Source organism: Pogoniulus pusillus, chromosome 10 (genome assembly GCF_015220805.1).
Source record: "Pogoniulus pusillus isolate bPogPus1 chromosome 10, bPogPus1.pri, whole genome shotgun sequence".
NCBI lineage: Eukaryota > Metazoa > Chordata > Aves > Piciformes > Lybiidae > Pogoniulus > Pogoniulus pusillus.
This window is the reverse complement of record NC_087273.1, coordinates 21,845,957-21,868,358: the sequence shown is the minus strand read 5'-3', so window position 1 is coordinate 21,868,358 and position 22,402 is coordinate 21,845,957. Positions and strand designations below refer to the sequence as shown.

The following is a 22,402-nucleotide window of genomic DNA, read 5'->3' as shown; positions in this document are numbered from 1 at the left end:
GATGGAGAATGGATTGGGGCCTTTCACGTGCCTTCTGTCTGTTTACATTCCTCTGCTTCTGTGTACTCAACGTAACACATCGGGAAAGTGTATGGTAATCTTGGCTCTCCTGGATTCACCATGGTTGGTTAAAATTAAGTCTTGGCTAACTTCAAGGAGTTCCTTTATTCATTTGCTGATGGGAAGTAAAACTTCAATCCTTTATCTCACCTGAGATTTTACACTTTAAAACAATTAATTTGGTTTGGTAAATCTAGGTCAAAAAGATCAGCAAGGCATGTACTAATTTCTATGGGAAAACACTGTTCTGTACATATGTTAATAAGTATACAGAAATTAATGTTATGCAGAATATTTTGATAGTATCATAGAAAATATGTCATTTTGTACAAATGAAAATTGCAATGAGAAACTGCTATTTGTTAAAGAACCATTTTTAAACCAGAAAGAATGAATATTACATCCTAACTCCAGGACTGTTGGTCCCCACAGAAAAATTCCTAAGCTTAACCTTCACTCAGAGATACAAATAGCTGCAAAGGGGAAAGACACCACACCATGCAGTTATGGACACCTGGCTCCCTGTAGTTTGTCATCTTGACCTAACCTTCAGCTAAATCTTACTCTATTTCCCTTAATGAAAAAAAAAATCAGTTATTTAATGTAATTTGCTACTTATTTTCTATCTTGATACTACTTTTATAAACCAAGTAAGAATTCTCACCTTGTCCAGGTTGCCTAGACATTAGGGTTCACCTATACCCAGACAACTTCTGCTCAGAAGTGAAAGTTGCAGAGCCTAAGCAGTATGGAAGTAGCTTGCACGAGGATAACTTTTTCCTTCCTAGGTAAATAAACGACCTTCCTAAGTGACATGACTTGATAGATCACTTTAAATAATAATATCAATAATAGTTTATGGCTTAGCTGTGTCTATATGCATTTTTTCACTCTACTAAAGAGCATATGTGTACTGGGAAACAGTACTGTGGAGGGTTTGTTTAGCTATATGTCTTATTCACCTCTAGGATGCAAGCAGTGGAGCTATCTCCATCAGGTGTGGTGGCTTGTCCAGCACTAGCAGAATTAGAGTATGTGTTTATAGTGCACAGGTGATGCTATCAACGATTTCCTGGGTGTGTGGGGAGAAGTTCTCCATTTCCCCCAGTTCAGTAGTGCAGAGTCATCTAGAAAGCTACCAACAACTGATTGTCAGCTACAAGGTACTCTTCCAATGGGAAAGCTTTTGTGCTTTTTGTGCTGAAGAAGTATATTTTTTCTGTTACTCTGTACACTACATTCTCTTCTTTGTGTTAAGATAAAAGATTTCCCTTAATTTAATATTGATTACAATGGCTTCATCTCAGCTTAAGCAGTTTGTGTAGAGGCTGGGAAGTGGTTGCTGTGAGACTGAGTTTCCTTCAGAATTAGCTTGTGCTCTTCTTCTGAAATGAGAATTCTTGGGAACATCTCAAGACTCTGGATTGCAATATGGAAGGATTTTTTATATTATGGCTGGTTTATATTTAGTGGGCAAAAAAAGTAGTGCTAGGCTCCCCAGCTATTTCCACCAAACTCAAACCTCTCTGGCTGTTGTAAAATGAGACGAACAGCACAACTGTTGGGCAGGAACTCGTAACACACAAAGTAATGGAGTAGCTCAACATAAGCAGTGGGCAAAAGGAGCCATAGAAACACATCTGGACCACAGATTTCAGAGTGCTCAGGTAACTTTGCTGGGTAAACAGGTAATCAGGTAACTGTCCACCTAGTTACAATGCTAGGACATTTCTGTTCATTGTATTTTATTGTACTTCCCCAAAGCTATTCAAAATTGATTTAGGAACATTAAAGCCCTTTGAAGAAATCTGAAAGGTGAGAAATGCAGCATCTTACATGTGCTTTTACTTCTTTCTCACCACATCCCAGAAGGAACTGGGGTGGGAGGAGGGAGGGGAGAAGCAGCAGGACACGTTATCTGTGATCAAGTGAGCATTGTAAAGAACAAATAAAGGGAAGAGGTGCTCTTTTGGGAGAGGAAAACAAAGTAATATTGAGAATGGCAAATTACTGATTCTAGCTGAATCTGGTCTGCCAGCTGTTTAGCAGGCCCCGACTGTGTTTCAACTGGTGGCAGTTTTGCAAAGTCATTGTAAAGGAAAAAACAGGAAAAGCAAATCTTAACACACACTTCAGTCATACTGATTGCCAGGGAGTGGACTTTGGGAGCCCTGCAATATGCCTTCAGATTTGCAGGCAAACATATCCAATTACCCATGCTAGGACAGTCAGGTCATGTAAGTGAAAGCTTTTAACAAAACTGAATACCTGACTCAAACCAGACCATCAGATATTCTGGCCCATAATCAAGCCATTAGTTTAGTATTTTAAATGCAACGTTTTGCTTCTGTTCTTATGGTTTGTGTGTTCCCCGCCCCCCCACACTTTTGAAATCACCCAGACTAGACTCAGTTGTCTCTGGAAATATGAATGAAGCTATTTATTTACAGCTAGCACAATATACAAGCAGATATTTACAGTATATACAGTTACATACAGAAATATACAAGGTAAAAGGTAATACAGCAACACAACTCCCCTCCCAGAAACCTGAGTCCCCAGGAGGGGATCTCAACCACCCCTGCACCTTCCCCTTTTCCCTCTCAACCTTACCCCAGTCCCGAGGAAGAATAGAGGTTGGGCCAGAGGTTAAAAGCAAAGGTGGGTTAGTCCAAATGGAAGGGTGTGTTAGAGAGATGCAGCTCAGTCAGCAGCCCAAGCAAGAGTGAGAGAAAAAATGGTGAGAGTGTTATCTAATGTTTTCATTTCTTCTTCCCATACTTCTCAGCAAGACGGTGAGTGAAGTAGACATCACCATTGTTTTTCCTTTCACAGTTTGTAATCTAGTTCTTCTCAACAAAACATTCTAGCTAGCTTCAAACTAGCACAATTGTATAAAAATTCTTCAACTGCAATAATCAGAACTGAAAAACAAGAAATGCAAAGTATGGTTATTTTACGGTAGCCAGGTCTGTATAGCAGATGCATGCTCTGACATTGCTGAGAAAGAGCTGAGACTCCCCTCCTTGAGTCCTACCAGGAGAAGAGGGAAAGGCTGGTGTGACCACTTGGTTCCTGGGAGAGAGTTTCACAGAACAACCCCAAGTACATTGCCTTGTCTTGTTTTAGCACAAAGCTGGTGAAAGGCCTGGAACACAAATCCCATGAGGAGAGGCTGAGGGAGCTGGGGTTGTTTAGCCTGGAGAAGAGGAGGCTCAGGGGTAACCTCATTGCTGTCTACAACTACCTGAAGGGACGTTGTTGCCAGGTGGGGGTTGGCCTCTTCTCCCAGGCAACCAGCAATAGAACAAGGGGACACAGTCTCAAGTTGTGCCAGGGGAGGTCTAGGCTGGATGTTAGGAGGAAGTTCTTGACAGAGAGAGTGATTTGCCATTGGAATGGGCTGCCCAGGGAGGTGGTGGAGTCACTGTCCCTGAAGGTGTTCAAGAAAAGACTGGATGAGGCACTTAGTGCCATGGTTTAGCACACGATTTAAAATTAAACTTTTAACTGCAGAATGTCATCACTTTATTCCTTCTTACCCTTTCTTCAACCATGCTTAGGTGTCTTAGTTTTCACATCCTCTGAATAAGCAGTTCTGCCTCACCTCTAGTTGGGAATTACAGTGTTAGGACACCTGTTACCCAAAACTACTATAAACAAGACAGTGTCAACATGAACATATGCTGAGATAGTCTAAATTTGCCCCTACACTTTAACTTTGCAGGATACTCTGCCTGCAGATATGCCAGTATAATAACACAGATGCATCTGAGATAGCTTTAATGAGCTTGCATATGTACTTGTGGCAGCATGAAGCCCAGCACAGGCTATCATTATCATGTACATTGACATATGTAATGCTAACACATTTGAACAGCAGCCTTCTGAAGCATGGTGGCAAGAGCTGGTGACAGAAAAAGGTTGCTGAAGAGTTTGTCTCTTCAACTCTCCTGGGAAAGAGTTCATCTCACCTGACATTAACATGCCCAGTTCTCACCTGACAAGAGATCAAAAGGAACTGCCTTCCAGAAGTGCTTCTGTCTCGTCTACCTTTATATTGCTCAAAGTTAAGGGTTCAGTTCTACCCTGCAAAATCTTGCTGACACAACTACATCACCCAGGGATGCTTTGAGATATGATTTGTGATGAATGTCGCTCTGCCAGCAAAAGCCCTGCACATTAGGTGGGAATGCCCTGTTGTCAGAAGAGCTTTCATCTCTTGTGGGAAGAACAGAGAGCCAGGGAAATTTAACAATCGCATAAGCACAGAGGCTTCACAATAGTTGTGCCCACTCTGGGAGTAGCTGGTTGTTGAAACCTCCAGCTTTAGTCACACTGGCAAAGCCTGTCCCAGTAATGGCCCTGGCTTTTAACGGTGCCCCCGAGTTACACTTTATCCCAGTTAGCAGATCCTGGTTCTCCAGCATAAAGTCTCTAAGCAGCAGAATGCAATGTTGTCATGTTTGGGTGATTCCAGCAAAATTTATTGGTAATTTAAATAGCTATGTAAGGAGTTAAATATTTTCTCATGTTCCAGTCTCTTATGGAAGCCAACCAACCATGCTTTGTTTTTGGTGTGGTTCAGCTGTTTTCACTATTTTGTTTTAAAAGACATAACTGGGTTTTGTTTAGAAGTGTTGAGGTCCTATATCTCTATCAGGTCCCACAACATGCAGATTTTTCATGTTTCAAACATACTTAGACACTGGAGGCGTAGTGCTTCAAAATTAACTCTGAAGTTTCAGTTCATGGCTTCACAACTTTCTTGCAACAGGGTGCCTACATGCCCATTTGAAATGGAGCAGTCAGATGTTTCACAGGAGGAAGCATCATGTTTAATTTGAACTGTTTACAAATATGTTTTGGTTTTCTTTCCTTTATTGTTCTTGTTTTGTTTGGTTTTGGTGTTTTTTTTTTCCTTCCACATATGTTTCTGGCTTATTTGCTACAAAATCCTACTCATAATTATGTAATGAAATATTGTTTGGTTTTTTTTCCCTCAATGTGTTGATATTTAAGGAGTTTGCAATAAATATACTGAGACTGATCAGTAATTGCATGTAAGATCAGCCTTACAACTATGTTTTGTAAAGTTAAGTGATGTAAAAGAACCTGTAGATGACATAGAGTGGGTGGGAAAGGAGAGAATAAGTGGAGAATGAAGCTTCTTTGGCAGCTGCAGTTTTGACTGGTGGGTAGCAAGTTTAAGGTAAGATGGCTCACAGCATTTTGTTTCATCTGAGTAGCAGCATGTGTCATCATTTTGTTGAAAACATGCCTAGAGAGAAACTTCTATGGCTCAGCTGTTTACCTATTCCTGTATTCATGCCTGCAATAAATAAGATGAAAAATAAATCACAGAGTCTGCGCAATTTGTAGTCAAATCAGCCATTTAGAAGGCATGGGGCAGTATGCCAGTTAAAGTAAATATTTGTGTGCTAATAAAGTGGATTTAAAAAAATATATCCTACGTTAAAAAAAGATAATTTGTTCAAAAGAACCAGAGTGTTTCTGGAGATTAATTACAGCCCAGTGTTTCAAAGTTTCAGTCTGTTAGGTCATTAGTTTGGGCACACTTTACTGACCACTAGAGCTGGAAAAACACTGTCAGAATCAAATTAAAGAAACATTGCTGGTATTTCAGCTGCAGATGAAAAGTGCTACTGGAATGGAGAGAAATCTCCCATTTCACAGAAGGTTGAAAGACCTCAAGTTATTAAACTCTTCCACGAGAATTTGTTTTAACAAACCAAACAAAAAAAAACCCACCCCAAATGAACAACAAACAAACAACCCAGAGTGCAGACACTAAATATTTTTTGTTGTAACACAATTAAAACATTTCACTCAGATTTTTGCTCTTGATTTTGCCATTCTTTAATTGTCTAAGTGAAAAGTTGCTTCAGAATGAAAATTTCCATTTTCTGTTGTTCAAAGATTTCTAAATGAGGATGTTTTTCACATTAACTTTCCCTGTCCATTTATGAAATGAAATCCCAGTAACATTCACCCTATTTTCTGAGTTTGCAAAAAACTCTTTATTCAGAAGGAATATGATCCTATCCCAATTTCTCCAACTGCATGTTAATCTATTTTTATTTTTTATGCAAGGAAATCAAGGGGAGAAACAGATGAACAATCTTCCATCAGAACTCATTTATAGCAAGAAAACTGATTAGCTAACCAGCAAGCCTATTTAATTAATTCCCCTTAATACATGTCTTTGCTAAATAAATAGTGTTCTGGGGTGTAGAGGAATGAGAAGCTGTATGCTTAAAAAGCTGGCAAAGATTCTTGTAACTTGGCTTCAACTGAGAAGCATGAGGACTTCAGAGAAGTAAATCAGAATCTTTTTTTTGTTTATTGTGAGATGATTGATTTATGGGATTGGATGCAAGGTCATTGAGATAAATTTTGTTTCTCAGAGGACATGCTTTCTAGAGCATGGAACAGACTTTGTATGCAGATACTATTCCCCTGGGGTCAGGAGGAAAAATCAGGCAATAGTTACCAGACTGGCTCTGTTGCACAACTCTGGCTGCAGCAATGGATCAAGAAGCTGCCCACACGGTGCAGATGAAGAGTGGTGGAACAAAACCGTCATGAAAGGCCATGATCTTACCAACCACAGTGAAGACTTCGGGACTGGATGGCCCTGGGATCCCCATGACCAAGTGCAACTTGCCCTTAAGGACAACTCTACAGCAAGTCCAGTGTCAAGGCTGTCACCAGATCTGCTGAAGGAGATGCCAGGAAATAAAAGATCAGCCATTGCCCTCCTCAGCCAACCCACAGTAGATTTGTAGGAGTACCCTCAGCTCATGGTATCAGATGAGGAGAATGCTTCCCCTTTTTGAGAGAAACTGGGCATGGGATCTGCTTATCTGTGGCATCAGATATGTTTGACAACTTCAGCCATTGCAGCTGTGTCACACCTGCTGCCAGTAGCACATGTCATGATGGAGGTGTCTCAACAGGTTTTAGGACCTGTGATGGTCAGAGGAGAAGGGAGGAAAAGTGGGGGAGAAAGAGAGCAGAAAAAAATCCACCTGATGGCAATGCACCATCTAAAACAATGTTTGTCTTTTAAGTTTATTTTAAAACTACATATATAACATTGCATCATTTTACAGTTAATGCACAATTGATACTAATTATATGATTATTAACATTTCTACAGTATGTGTGATATACAATGCCAGTGACCACAGAGCTTTGCCATCAGGGTATCTAGCATAGCAGTGAGCATAAAAGCCACATGGATCTTTTTAATGTTTCATGCACTGATGATTCAGTTTTTCAAATGAAGAGACAAACATTTGAATCATTCTTCCTCTGCCTTTCATTAGAAAAGCCTTTTGGAAAACTAAGGAAAACAGTGCATAAATTCTCTTTTTTAAAAAGATATTTAGTCAGTGATTCTGAGTATCACAGGGTCTAAATGATGTGAAGAATCCAAGTGTCTTATGATTATCTTGCTGCTTTTGAAAACAACAACAAAAATACGTGATTTCTTTGCCAATTGCCTCCTGTTCTGCTCTGGCTGATCATCCCATAAAACAGTGCTAGGCTTGGCAAGGGAATGGAGTGACTTGACAGGAAGGGACAAAGATTGGGTTTATTTTGGGCAGGGGGTGGGCTGCCCAACACCCCTCAGCACTTCCCTCCTGCAGTGCACTTCTTGCTGTAGCCAACACAACTGCTGTGTCCTCTAAGGTAGACCTGTGCTGCCCTGCTGGGAGTTGAGGAGATGTTTGCAGCCCCAGGGTGACCCAGAGAGAGTTTGAGGCTGGTGGGGATAAGAGCTGTGGTGCTTATGTATGTAAGAGGCATACATAAGAGCTGAGGCTCTGGTGATTTTGCAATTTGTCTTGCTCCCAGGTGAGTAGGCATGAGCTGGTAAGGCTCTGGGGATGTAGATCACTGTAAGCTGTCCTCTGCGCAGGTATGTGAAATTAGCAAGGGCGTTACTGTGACACTGATCACTCTTCTCTCCAGCAAAGGACTTTTGTGCTTTCCAGAGCTGATTAAAATCCCTGGGGCTGGTCTTTGCACAGGGAACAGAGCAAGGGCTGTAGCAGGGCTGCAGTTGGTACCGTAGGCAGCACTAAACAAGATCAGCAAGCACCAGCATTGCACTGGCTCATTGTTCTTTTGAAGCACCTCTGCCAAGACTTGGCATATGAAAGCAGAGGGAGAACAGTGGAGCTGACTTAGCTTTGCAGCTCAAGAATGCTCCGTTTTTCTATTTCTAGCCTAACAAGCCAAGGCTTACTGTGGGTTTTGGCCAGCCCAACAACTTGTCTCAAGCCACAATGAGCAGAAGGTATCTCAATCCATCTGCTTTTTAGCCCCTTCATGTCTCTCTATTCCATGCAACTAATCCTCCTTCTCCTTTTCTGCTTGGCACACACCTGCTGACTGTTTCCCAGATGGCTTCTTCACCCCCACTAGCATCTCTCCCATACTAACACTTCTGGCTTCTTTTGCTTTCCAGATGAAAAGCTTTCACTTTTCTGAAGCTCTTTGCCAGCTATTACTTTATCTGACCCTCACCAGGTGCTACTCCATCAACATTTGTCTTCTACCCTTCCTCTGTTTTTCACTCATCTCTTCATCTTCCCTGTGTCAGTCCTACCTCTGGCTAGCTCCATCCATGTCATGGTTTCCTCCCTTCCCCATGATCACTGACTGCCCATTGCTGTCAGGCTTCCAGCCTCTCCTGGGAGCAGTATCTGACAGGCATTACAGCACAACAGATGTTCTTATCAGTCATAAAACCCCAAGAGATGACCTCTCATTAGGAAGCAGCTGTTTGGGGAGGGTCTGCCATCAGCCATGGTTGCCAGGGCTCTTCGGAGGCCCAGGCTAAATGCATGTGCATGCAGCACTTGACTTTGGTGATTCCCAAAGGCAGAAAGGGCATGGAAGAGAATTTTTGTAAGAAGGCAGATTAGCATGTGCTCTTGTATTAGAAATTACTAATAGTTATGAATTATGACTATTAATTTATGTATGAATATTAATTATTAATAACCCAAATTTGGTGAAATTCCCTGAGATTCTTTGGGTTTTCAGTCAAAACAAAGCAATTGCACAGAATTAAACAGCTTAAACAATCTGAACTTGGAAAATAGTAACACAAAACCAGGAAAAAATCTAACTATGCTTATGGAGTCTTGGCATTCACTCCAGCATATGTACTCATGATTTTTTTGGTCCCTGAGTAAATCTCCTGTATCAAAGGTGCTTTCAAACTCACAATGATGATCCCAGGGTAAAATACAAAATATTTCAGGCAGAGGGGAAGGAGTTGCTACTAAGCCACTCGTGTTAGCTGCAACATGTGGCTGCCTTTAACAAGCCACAAACAAGTAGAGGCAGGAAGGCTCCATGCATAAAGGCACAGTTTCTAAATAATTTCCCTTTAAATACTTCACTTTGAAAATCAAACTGGCCACTAGGGACTAGCACAATTGTTCTGGCCAATAAATTCAAAGCTTTGTGCCTCCTTTGACCACACAGGCACACTGAGGGTAGCAAAAGACATCTAACACATGGTGCTAAGGCCCCTAGTCCTCAAGGCTTTGCTCATCTGACTCATCTTTCTGGGGATTCCCCACAACAGAAGGAGGAGAGCAAGGGTTAAACTGGCCTGGCAGGACTTCGGCCCTACCAGGACAGCTCTACCCTTAAAATGGTGATTTTGCTCTCAAATTTTGGAGAATTAGGATCCATTTCAGCAACAAGCATTAGTGAAGGAAGAAATATGACCAAAGATACCCTTACCTTCCATCTTTTTCTTGCTTCAGGTAGCGTGTTTGTCAACTTCCTCCCTTCTTTCCATACTCCTGCAGGGTAGCCAAGGCCATCCCTTTACTCCCACTACTGATAGATCAGGTCTTCTGCTCTGCTGTTCCATATCACTGTGCCAAACTTTGTATTACTAGAAATAGATAAAATGATGTGGCATGGAGTGGATGAGGCAGAAGTCTCATCTTTTCATAATGCTAAACTGCCAACTCGATCATCCTCTTCAGGTACTCTAATCCATGTGCTTTCTTTCCAAAGCAACACAGATGGAATTAACTTTGCTGCATGTGATACAGTAAGATAGTCCTGTTTCATGCTCTGGAAAAGTTGTTAGCACAGTGACTTGAAGTTCTGCACTGTCCCATCCACAGTGGCTTGAAAGATTTCTCCTCACAAGAGCTACCTCCCACAGTGTTTGATCATCAACCCCGCTCAGCAGAGTCAGATGCTGGGAGGTGCAGATAAGCTGCTGCTATCACTCCATCTGATAGGTCCCATTTTAAGATCCTGAGGAGCTCAGAATGAATTCAGTAGGGAAGAGCAGGCCTTGGCAGGTCTCAAGCAGTCACCTAGGTGTGTGTATTACCTATGAACTGAGCATCAAAAGCTCCAGGCTCCATTTTCTAAGGATAGTCTGCTCATGAAAAAATCTTTCTGCAACACTAAAACGGCTCAGATGTTCTCCAAGGGCTACCTCTGCCAACCCTGAGCCACTGTCCCCACCTATTCACCTCCATTTGCAGAGTCCTGTCTTCACGGCAGTCTTTGCTTGTATGAAGCTCTTGCAGGAGAGCTTTGCTTTCTTGAAAATACTCCCAAACACATTCTGTTTGGCCCCAGAGAGATGCTTTAGGACATTCTTCCTGCATGGGGCTTGCTTCAGCTCAGGGCAGCTCCTATATCCCTGAGCAGCTCTTGGTTATCCCCTTCTGATGCTGCTCTCATCAGTAGGGAGAGCTGGAACAGCTCTAGGTCTCCTTTGACAAGTCTGGTCCTAAAGTCCAATTAGAAATGCTTATGCTCATAATTGAAAGGGGAAAAAAAAGCACATAAGTGATGCTTCAGTAGGTCAAGGAGTGTGAAGAGATAAATGTAACTGCAATAAATAATACATTGAAACATAATACTGCTTAATTAGAAGTATGAATAATGCATGTATCTCTTCCACAGCCTGTAGCTGTATGGACTTGGGCAGTAACTCTCATTCAGCTTTAGCTACCCTGTGAAACACATGGCTGCTTAACACTGGCACACCTAACACGCCAGCTGAGTTTCTGCTAGGACTAAACAAGATCATATGCAAGGTTTCCTTGGAGATACCTTTGTTTTTCTATGTTTTTCGGTGCCTGACAAAGGATGTGAATCGCATCCCATCACAACTACCTTATGAACAACTTTACAACGTCAGACAATTGTGCAGAGCTGCTGGGAAGGAAAGCAGTGGGATGGGTTATCAAAGGGCTGTGCAGGTGATGGCATCCTGTACTTTTGAGGTGTATAATCTGGCTGAGAACTGCAGCAGCCTGGCAGGGACAGGACAGGAAGACAGGGCTTTGTGGTGGGAAGTTCCCAACATCTACAGCTCACCAGAGCACTGCTGCCTTCACTCCAAGGTGCCTAATGTCACCACCATCAGATCCCTGTGGCTAAGCTCAACTTTCAGCAAACTTCATTAATATATAAGTTGCCTTTTCATAAACACTTTGCTGTCCTTTGAGGGCAGCAGAAAGCCTTTCCCATCATGGCAGATTACACCCAGTGGCAAGTCATCCACTCTCTGCTGAGTGCTGTTTCCTTCCCATCACTTTGTTTACCAAATGTGGTGGAACAAAGTCCCACAAGAAAAAAACAGATCCCATTAGTGTTTGCAAGAGATTAAAATTGTCCATTATGATATTAAAACAGGAAACAAAGAGACTGGAGCAGGAATGACTCCTCTGCCTCATCACTTAATCGAGGCCATACATCTCACGATTTTTAGCTACCTTACGAAATCCAAATCCATACATTCATCTCTATCTAATTTACTATTAATTTCTTCTTCATTTCCATGCCCTACAGAAAAAAAAAAAAAGAATGGATGACAGTTTTGTTTGATTGTTTGTTTTATGTTTAAGCAAACTCTGCCATTTTCTTCCAGGGAAACTTCACCTAAGCTCAACAAGGCTCTTATACATGCCCAACTACAGGGTAAAGTACCCTCAGCCAAAACAGCTAGGGTAAGTCAAGCAGGGAAAAAGCAGTCATCAACTGTCTTTCTAGAGGATGTTCCTTATAGCAGTTGGACTGAACTCCCAGTTAGAGAACAGGAGATGTTCTCCTTGCCTTACAAAGAGGTAAGGAGTGGTACAAGTTCCAAGAAGGGAGGGAAAGGAGGGAGGAAGACAGGCACAAAGGCAGGCAAGCAGGCAAGGTGGGCAGGCAGAAAGGGAAGGCAGGCAGGAAGGGAATCTAAACTTCCAGTACCCAAAGAATTTCATACTGTATTTCTCAGTATCTGCTAGTATGTGCATTTAATTTTGCACTGGTAAACAAATTATGGACTCTAGCAAGCTCTTGTTTCATTACAAAAACTGATCTCACAAGCAGCTCTGAGTTTCTACTGGTGGGCCTTTCCAATTCTTTATCGCCACTATAAAAGGAACAAAACCATTTGCATGCAGCTTGTCAGGGGAAGTAGTGAGTCATGGCAGTGGTATGACACAACACCATATCGCAGCAACAAAACTGAATGAGTAATCTAGAGGCTTGCCTTCAGGCAGCTGCCTGACTGATCTCACAGATCTCAGTGAAAAAAAAAGTTTTAATGCCATTGACATTTCTTTAGCTTCAGAGGCAATAGTTAAAGGTGATTATATCAGGATAAAAAAAGGGCTAATTCTCACCCGAAGAGACAATATTTATTTTTTTTTAATTGGATGTAAGAGCATCAAAGAAAAGTCAGATGAAGTTAGTTTCAAGTACCATCTAAATAGATTTTATGCTTAGAAACCATTCAAATACCTCAACTGAATCCTGCCTTTTATGTTCCTCCAGAAATGTGTGCTCAAGGAAAGGTGGTCTGGCATCCACTGTTGGCGTTGCACCCCAGAGTAACAATTGTGACACCATTATAGTTATATAATTGTTCTCCAATAATCTCTTTTATTGCAGTGATACTGTGACATATATGCCAACTTGGAAGAGGTGTGCATAGCTAGCTTAGTTAAGATTGGTACATGTGGAAGGTACAGATAGGCTTAAGGTTATGTGTGAGGTACAGATAGGTTAAACTTATATAAACAACTTGTAGGGTCAGCCTCCTGCGGCCAGCCTCCTTGCAACTGCATGTGGGGGTGTATAGGGTTAACACTCCTGGGGGAGTGACCCTGAACCTGACCCTAGGGGTCTTGGCCCCTCCTCAGGGGTGGGCCACACTCCAGGTGATGGTTAGCCCACTCCCCCCACTTCCTGTGGTATAAAAGAGACAGGACCTCCCTGTCTCTTCCTCTTTTTTCCTGCGTGCACGCTACACACACATACACTGATACTGCATACCAGCACACCACGTGGCAGCCACGAGGCAGAGACACCATCACACTACTCGGGTTGTATCCATCCCTGTTTGTATCTTGCTGTTTTCCCTTCCTTATCCTTTGTAAACTTCCCTACCTCCAATCCCTTTCTCTAAGTTATGATTAAACTTTTCCTTTTTAACTTCCAAATCGAATGAGATTGATTTATTTGGGTGTCCCTACCTTTCTCTCTCTCCCTGTCTTTTGGGGAAAGGAGGGGGAAGAGGGGAGGGCGCTCTATAAATTCTATAAATTGTCATTGGGTCTACTAAATTTATAAGAGTCTCTGGGAACCTGCATTTGAACCCAAGACAATTTATTTGGCGTCTCAACGTGGGGCTAGGTAGAAAGAATTCTTTCAGAGAAGATTTGGAAGTTAAAAAATGGATATTCTGAGAGTCTTAATCATTCATGCTTTTGCATGGCTGTTTTGGGGCTGGCTGTTAAAGTTTATAAGTTACCATGTCTTCTGGATTGTCATTGATATGCTCTGGGAATATTCTAAGCATTTGCCTGCCCGAGTCTATGCCTATTTCCTGAATTCTGTTAGTAATCTAACTGTGTTTAGAAATGTTTCTGGAACATGGAATCAATCTGAGTATATGCATTGGAACACAGAAGCTCCAGATATTTTGGGGGAGAAATGGTACTGGATAGCTGTTATTTCACTGTGTGTAAATGTGGGTTTGGGAATGAACAAGGTAGCTCTGAACTTGGACACGTGGAAGTATCGGGTGGGCGCCGCCATTAGGATGCTTAGGGGGAGGGGTGGCCCTCACTGTCCGAGCTGCAGCTGCGGGGGGTGGGCGACAGGTCAGACCGGTCCGGCCGCCCCGAGCGCAGGCACCGCCCCTAGCGTGGCTCCACCCCGAACTCCGCCCCCAGTCCCGCCCAGGGCAGCCCCCCGGACCCTGCCCCCACAGCCCAGCCCCCTCCATCTGGCTCCAATTACCACGCGGCCAGCCAGATCAAACCCGAACCCTCCCACAGACACCGATCCAGGGCAAGGGACCTCTTCGGGAACCAGCACCCCCCAGCAACAGCAACCAGCTGGAAATGGACCTGATAATGGAGTTATCCTTATCAGCTCCACGCCCAGAAAGGAAATCAGGCACACAAGGCAGGAGTATGCAAGGGCAAACGGACAGTCCCTTTTAGCCTGGCTTTTGAAATGTTGGGATGCAGGAGCAGAAACCGTGGACCTAGATCAGAGGGAGGCAAAGCAGCTGGGATCCTTGTCGATGGATGGAGGTTTGGATAAGGAGCTGGGAAGGCTCGATGGTACCCACTCACTTTGGGCCAGGCTTCTGATAGCTGTGAGGTACAGGTACCCGACTAAGGATGACATGATTTTCCATCCCCTTAAATGGACAGATATGGAACAGGGGATCTCATACCTGAGGCAAATGGCGGTTCAGGAGATAATTTATGGAGCCGACCAGATGCCCTCGGACCCTGATGATGTCCGCATGAAGCCAGCCCTCTTAAAGAAACTGACCCAGTGTGCCCCTTCCACATATGCCCCTACACTGGGAGCACTGCTGCTGGGCAGAGACCCCAACAACCTTCCCACAATCAGGGAGTTTGTGAATGACCTAAGACAGTTTGAAGACAGTTTGTTGAGGAAAACCTTAATTGCCACTGTAGAGACCCTCACCCAAGAAATGAACGAGCTAAAAGCCTCTTTCTCTGAACTGCAGAAGGCAGAGGATGACTGCTCTTCACCTTCAGAATGGGTGCAAGTCTCAGCTGTAAGGAACACACGCCGCCGTGCTCCTCCTCCTCCCCGCAGGAGACCAGCCCAGAGCAGACAGGGTACACACAGGGGGTCACTCTGGAGAACACTGTGTGACCATGGGGAAAACATGGACAGATGGCATGGCCAGCCCACCTCAGCTCTATCGGCCAGGGTAAGGGAACTGCAGGGGACAAACACAGGGAATAACTCCTCCAGAAGAGGGGTTGCCCCAGTGTCCCGCAGGCAGCCCTCTCACTCAAGGGGTGGTGAAGCCAGTAACTCAGGTCCATGTGCCTCATGCGGTCACACTGCTCAGAATTAGAGGTGCCCTGTCTCCAGCCAGGCAGAGGCCAGGGATAACAGAGTATATTGGGACATGTTTGTGAAATGGCCTGGCACTTCTGAAGCTGAGAAGTACAGAGCGTTGGTAGACACCAGTGCCCAATGCACTCTGATCCCCTCCAGCCACAAGGGGACAGAAACTGCTACAATTGCAGGAGTCACAGGGGGGTCTCAGGAGTTGACTGTGCTGCAGGCTGAAATAAGCCTCACCGGGAATGTGTGGGAGAAGCACACCATAGTAACTGGCCCTGATGCACCTTGCATCCTGGGGATTGACTTTCTCTGGGAAGGGTACTTTAAAGATCCGAAGGGGAACAAGTGGGCTTTTGGCATAGCAGCTGTAGAGACTGCAGACAAAGAGCAGCTGTCTATCATGCCTGGCTTGTCGGATGACCCTTCCGTGGTTGGTACCCACAAGGTGGAAGATGTCAAGTTACCTATTGTTTCTCGTGTAGTTCATCGCAGGCAATACCGCACCAACAGAGACTCCCTGCTACCCATACAGCAGCTGATTCGCCGCCTGGAGCAGCAGCTTGTCATCAGCAAGAGCCACTCGCCCTTCAACAGCCCGATATGGCCAGTGTGAAAGGAGACGGGGGAGTGGAGACTCACGGTGGATTTCCGAGGCCTGAATGAAGTGACTCCTCCAATCAGCGCAGCCGTGCCTGATATGTTGGAGCTGCAGTATGAACTGGAAACAAAGGAGGCCAAATGGTATGCCACAATCGACATTGCTAATGCTTTCTTCTCCATCCCCATTGCAGAAGAATGTAGGCCACAGTTTGCCTTCACCTGGAGAGGAGTCCAGTACCACTGGAACAGACTGCCTCAAGGGTGGAAGCACAGCCCTACAATCTGCCATAGCATCATCCAGACTGCACTGGAGAAGGGTGGAGCTCCGGAACATCTGCAGTACATCGATGACATCATTGTATGGGGTGAGACAGCAGAGGAGGTCTTTGAGAAGGGTGAGAAGATCATTAATATCCTGTTGGATGCTGGTTTTGCCATTAAGAGAAGCAAAGTGAAAGGGCCTGCCAGAGAGATCCAGTTCCTGGGAGTTCGATGGCAGGATGGCCGACGCCACATCCCCATGGATGTGGTGAATAAAGTGGCCACTATGGTGGAACCCACTAACCAGAAGGAGACACAATCCTTCCTGGGGTTTGTGGGCTTTTGGAAGATGCACATTCCCGGGTACAGTCAAATTGTGAAACCCCTCTTTGACGTTACAAGGAAGAGGAATAACTTTGGGTGGGGACCTGAGCAGCAGCTGGCATTTGACCAGATCAAATGAGAGGTGGTCCATGCCATGGCCTTGGGACCAGTTCGAACTGGCCCAGAGATTAAGAACATTCTCTACACAGCAGCCGCTGAGAATGGTCCTAGCTGGAGCCTATGGCAGAAAGCTCCTGATGAAACACGAGGCCGCCCACTCGGGTTCTGGAGCAAGGCGTACAAAGGCTCAGAGAGCAACTATACCCCCACAGAGAAAGAAATCCTAGCTGCCTATGAGGGAGTCAGAGCTGCCTCTGAGGTGATTGGGACGGAGTCACCACTCCTTTTAGCTCCAAGGCTTCCAGTCCTGACTTGGATGTTTAAAGGGAAGGGTTCAACTCCGCACCATGCCACAGATGCCACTTGGAGTAAGTGGATGGCTCTGATAACTCAGAGGGCTAGGATGGGGACTCTCGAGCGCCCAGGCATTGTAGAGGTCATCACCAACTGGCCAGAGGGCACTGACTTTGGAAAACCAGCAGAAGAGAAGGCTGTGACCCGTGCCGAGGAAGCCCCCCCATACAGTGACCTTCCTGAGGAGGAAAAGGCATATGCTCTGTTCACAGATGGATCCTGCCGCCTGGTAGGCAGCAAGCGGAGATGGAAGGCTGCTGTCTGGAACCCTACACACAGGGTTGCAGAGGCAAGGGATGGAGAAGCTGAATCCAGCCAGTATGCTGAGGTGAAAGCCATCCAGCTGGCCCTGGACATTGCAGAACGAGAGCAGTGGCCAATGCTATACATCTACACCGACTCATGGATGGTGGCAAATGCCTTATGGGGGTGGCTGAAGGAGTGGAAGAGAAATGATTGGCAGAGAAAAGGGAAGCCTATTTGGGCTGCTGATCTCTGGCAAGACATTTCTGCACGCCTGGACAAACGACCAGTTAAAATCCGACACATCAGTGCTCACATTCCAAAGAGCAGAGCCACTGAAGAACAGCAGCATAACCACCAAGCTGACCTGGCTGCCCACATCTGCCAGATTGACCTGGACTGGAATCACAAAGGTGAACTGTTCTTAGCTCAGTGGGCACAGGACTCTTCTGGTCACCAAGGAAGAGATGCCACATACCAATGGGCCCGAGACAGATTCGTGGAAATATCCATGGATGTGGGAAGCTTTCTCCTGCAGCGGAGCATGAAATGTAAACATCAGACCCTGTGATGGGAAGTGTCCTTGGGTCTTACTGATTCCCAGGGGCCTAAGCTGGCAACCATGAGCAACCCACGCACAGCTGTCAGGGGGTGGAATCTGCCGGCCCCCGGGGCGGACGCAGCCCCAAGGGGGGGCTGACCCTGGCCAGTCCCCCTGGGTGGTACTCATAGGTTGTTTACCACAGGTAACCTATCTCTGCCTTACACATAACTTGGGGCCAATCTGTACTGTCCACTTCTGCCAGCCCCAGGCTGGCTGGAAACACCTCCTCTGAGCACTATATAAGACACTGCACTACCCTAATAAAGTTGTACTGATGTCCTGATGCACAGATGCCTAGAAGCTGCTGTCTCGAGTCGTCAGTACCCCGATCTCGCCTCTCGCCAGCCTCCGTACCCCGACACATGGAGGCCATATCTCAGTTTATCCATGAATGTGACATCTGTGCCAGCATAAAGCAAGCCAAGCGCATGAAGCCTTTGTGGTACGGGGGACGGTGGTCAGAGTACAGGTATGGGGAGGCCTGGCAGATCGATTACATCACTCTGCCTCGGTCTCGCAGTGGCAAGCAGTATGTGTTAACCATGGTGGAGGGAAGCACGGGGTGGCTGGAAACCTACCCAGTACCTCATGCTACTGCCCGTAACACCATTCTGGGCCTGCAGAGCCACATCCTGTGGAGACACGGTACCCCAGAGAGAATTGAGTCAGACAATGGGACCCATTTCAAGAACCACCTTGTAAGCAACTGGGCAAAAGAGCATGGGATAGAATGGGTTTATCACATCCCATACTACCCATAAGCTGCAGGAAAGATTGAGCGACACAATGGCCTGCTGAAAACCACCCTGAAGGCTATGGGAGGTGGAACTCTCAGAAACTGGGAGAAGCACCTTGCAGAAGCCACTTGGCTGGTGAATAGCAGGGGATCAGTTAACAGAGCTGGTCCTGCTCAGTCTGCCCTACTGCCCATAGTTGAGGGAGATGGAGTTCCTGTAGTCTGTGACAGGAATCTACTGGGAAAGACTGTGTGGGTTGCTCCTGCCTCTGGTGGGGGAAAACCTATCAAAGGGGTGGTATCTGCAGAGGGTCCTGGTCACACATACTGGGTGATGATGGAAACTGGTGTTATCGAGCGTGTCCCTCAGAGAAATCTCTCTTTAGCTGAAAAGGTTTTGAAATCTCAGAGTTGATTCCATGTGTTCCAGATATTTCAGGTTATCTTGTATTATAGTTGTATCATAGTTGTATTATAGTTGTGAATACTTGTATCATAGTTCATAAGGGGTTACAAGTTTGTTTTTGTAGTTATACCCTCACCACTACACGGCGTCCAACAGAACCTATATGACAGCAGCAGCTATCCAGAGTCCTCCAGCATCACATCACACCACGGCGTCCAACCAGAACCCCGCACCTGATTTGTCACTGATGCCCTGCAGTGAGAGACTGTTCCTGATTTTCCCTCCAGAGGATGTCTACAGCCATCTCATCTACACCTGTTCCCCTGATGCCAGACATGAAGAGACTGTTCCTGATGTTTTCTTCACAGAGGGAAAAGACTTTTTCGTGAGTACCAACAAGAACTGTTCCTGTTTCACTGACTTTTTCTTCCGTTCCTGTCCTGCTCACACCTCACCAACCTGCACCGGACCAGAGGAGCACATCGCCTTGGGATACAGCCGGGGACCAAGAAGGACTTCAAGAACTCTTAACCCATCGACACTTTTCCCATCTTTGGAGAAGAAGACTGTTCTTAGGAAGGTGGAAGTGGTCTAACCAAGGGGTGGAATGTATAGGGTTAACACTCCTGGGGGAGTGACCCTGAACCTGACCCTAGGGGTCTTGGCCCCTCCTCAGGGGTGGGCCACACTCCAGGTGATGGTTAGCCCACTCCCCCCACTTCCTGTGGTATAAAAGAGACAGGACCTCCCTGTCTCTTCCTCTTTTTTCCTGCGTGCACGCTACACACACATACACTGATACTGCATACCAGCACACCACGTGGCAGCCACGAGGCAGAGACACCATCACACTACTCGGGTTGTATCCATCCCTGTTTGTATCTTGCCGTTTTCCCTTCCTTATCCTTTGTAAACTTCCCTACCTCCAATCCCTTTCTCTAAGTTATGATTAAACTTTTCCTTTTTAACTTCCAAATCGAATGAGATTGATTTATTTGGGTGTCCCTACCTTTCTCTCTCTCCCTGTCTTTTGGGGAAAGGAGGGGGAAGAGGGGAGGGCGCTCTATAAATTCTATAAATTGTCATTGGGTCTACTAAATTTATAAGAGTCTCTGGGAACCTGCATTTGAACCCAAGACAATGGGGTTGTTTTCACTGTCTTAGTTCCTGCCCCCGGGATGTACTCAAGGACACTTTGCAGCATGGGTTGCTCATGGTTATCAATTCATGTCCTCTGTTAGCATGAAATCCATACTCAATCCACAGTCAGAACAAGGCAATGCTCAAGGCTTGATAATCAAGCCTTACTACAGATCACAAGAGGGTATGGGCCAGACACCTGCTGCCGTAAGTTGATACAGCCATATTCAGCTAGTGGCCTGCACAAATGCCATCTAAGAAACAGGAGCAAATCAAGTCTGATGGAAGTTGACATATTTCATCATGTTACTGAAGGGCTAAGGTGGAGGACTAAGCTGCCAAGTAGAGAAAGATTATGCCTGTGATTTAGAGCTACTTGGAAAAGATTGTATTAAGTCTGTAGATAGTTGTGGTGATGCAGATTGTCCTTCCTTGCAAAATGCTTTGTACCCACACAGACTTATAGGACAAGATAGACACATACAATATTTTTAGTGAGTTCCAGAGAGAAACTTTGAAGAGCACTGGCAGGCAGCAATCTCAGAATACAGCTGCCATGCAACATACGTTGCCCAAATGGGGCAGCTACACCAGGAAGCTAAAATGTTTGCCATTTGAAGCCAAGCTAAGCATGTTTGGACATGGTAGGGCTGAGGAAGGTGTGGAAGAACCAGTTTGTATGGATACATGTGATTATCAAGCAGATGCTTAATTTTGCTGTTGCTCCAGCACTGTTCAGTTCAGGTAAGGGGATGTTTTATCACTTTGGGCACCATGAGCATGTAGGATGCACCTTGACATTGCACTGCTCAGGACTTCACTGGGAACATGGGGCACTTTGAAAGCAACATAGCTGAACACAGCTGTTCTATAAAGCAGATGTAGCACTGCACTGATGTATGTGATCTGTTGCCATATATCCTACTTCTTTTGGATCAATATCATCTTGGGAAGGAAGATGTGTTTGCAGAAAAGGTGTTACTTAGAAGTCTGAGGAGTACAAAGCAACAGGGGCTTGATGAGCAAATAACCTTGCACCCTCTTCAGGTCTAGTAACACCAACAGGAAATGCCCTCAGCTTGCAAGTGATCACCTCTCAGCTTGTAAGAAATGCTGTTTCATGCTGGCAAAGTTCCACCAGATGGTGATCATTTCCCTGCCCAGTGTAAGATTTCTTAGCTGCCAGGCTTAGCACTGTGTGGAGGTTCAGTAAGGTTTCACACATGTCTCATATGCTGCTTTTCCTCTGAAACCACACAGGTCTGCAAATCTGGCTGAAGAACAGCCAGAAGTGAACAGCAACTCTTGTCCCACTAAGGACTGCTATTTCCATTCAGATGGTATGTTACCACATGAAACATCCCTGCCACAGCCATTCTGTGAGGGCTTCTCTGATCCTATTCATTTCTCTTTCATTCATCATTGTGAGCTGAACATTGACACTATTTTGGTAGGAAGAGGGACGTACAATGGCAGGCAGGAGTTTGAGCCCTAATTGAGGGAAGGAGGGAGGTTCATTGACAGTCCTCTCTGACTCCTCAAGTGCCCTCTTCCTTTATCAGTGTTCACTTTGGTCCATGGCAATATTCTGGCTGCTTTGCTTTCTGCAAAACAGATAGAGTACTTTTAACACAGTTTGCACACACACATATGAAAAAAAAGTGAACAATGGAATCTTCTTACAAAGATAACTTGTAATGATGATGTGATTCTCTGCAAGGAAAATTGGTTTTACTTAAAGTTCATTTTTTTATTTTTTAATTATGTTATGTATAATTTTCTTTTTAATGTGACTGAATAGGGGAGCTGCTTTTAATTAAGAAAAAAATATCCATGATAATAGTCTTGATTAAAGGGACTTTTAAATAGTATATTTGCCTGGCTACATTCCATTCTAAAGCTCTGCAGATGAAGATGTCTTTCATGTTAAATTTAAATCTTTATTATCCCCTTGAACTCTGCCAGTCCACTTATTTGAACTATTATTCGTCCCTTCTAGCCTATGGGGTCGATTTTGTTAACATCACTCTCTGGGTAACACCACCAGCTTGTTTGAACTAGCAGCTAGGGGTAGTATTGCAAAGATTCAGTACCAGTTCTGCAGTAGGAACCCAGGCCATCCATGCAGATG

General features: G+C 44.9%; 1 protein-coding gene and 1 long non-coding RNA gene across 2 annotated transcripts in view; one reads left to right on the top strand and one right to left on the bottom strand.

The window, feature by feature from the left end:
- EPB41L4B (erythrocyte membrane protein band 4.1 like 4B) overlaps positions 1–5,418 on the top strand; it is a 230,574-nt gene extending 225,156 nt beyond the window's left edge. Inside the window, 1 exon segment of the mRNA XM_064150024.1 lies at positions 1–5,418. This exon segment is cut by the window's left edge and continues 87 nt beyond it. The gene's annotated coding sequence lies outside the window, so the exon portion shown is untranslated.
- LOC135178785 (uncharacterized) overlaps positions 2,473–22,402 on the bottom strand; it is a 72,471-nt gene continuing 52,541 nt past the window's right edge. Inside the window, exons 3-4 of the long non-coding RNA XR_010303746.1 lie at positions 9,853–10,009; positions 2,473–2,984 (exon numbers count right to left, since the gene is read on the bottom strand). This is a non-coding gene — a long non-coding RNA (uncharacterized LOC135178785). The remainder of the gene's footprint in view (positions 2,985–9,852; positions 10,010–22,402) is intronic.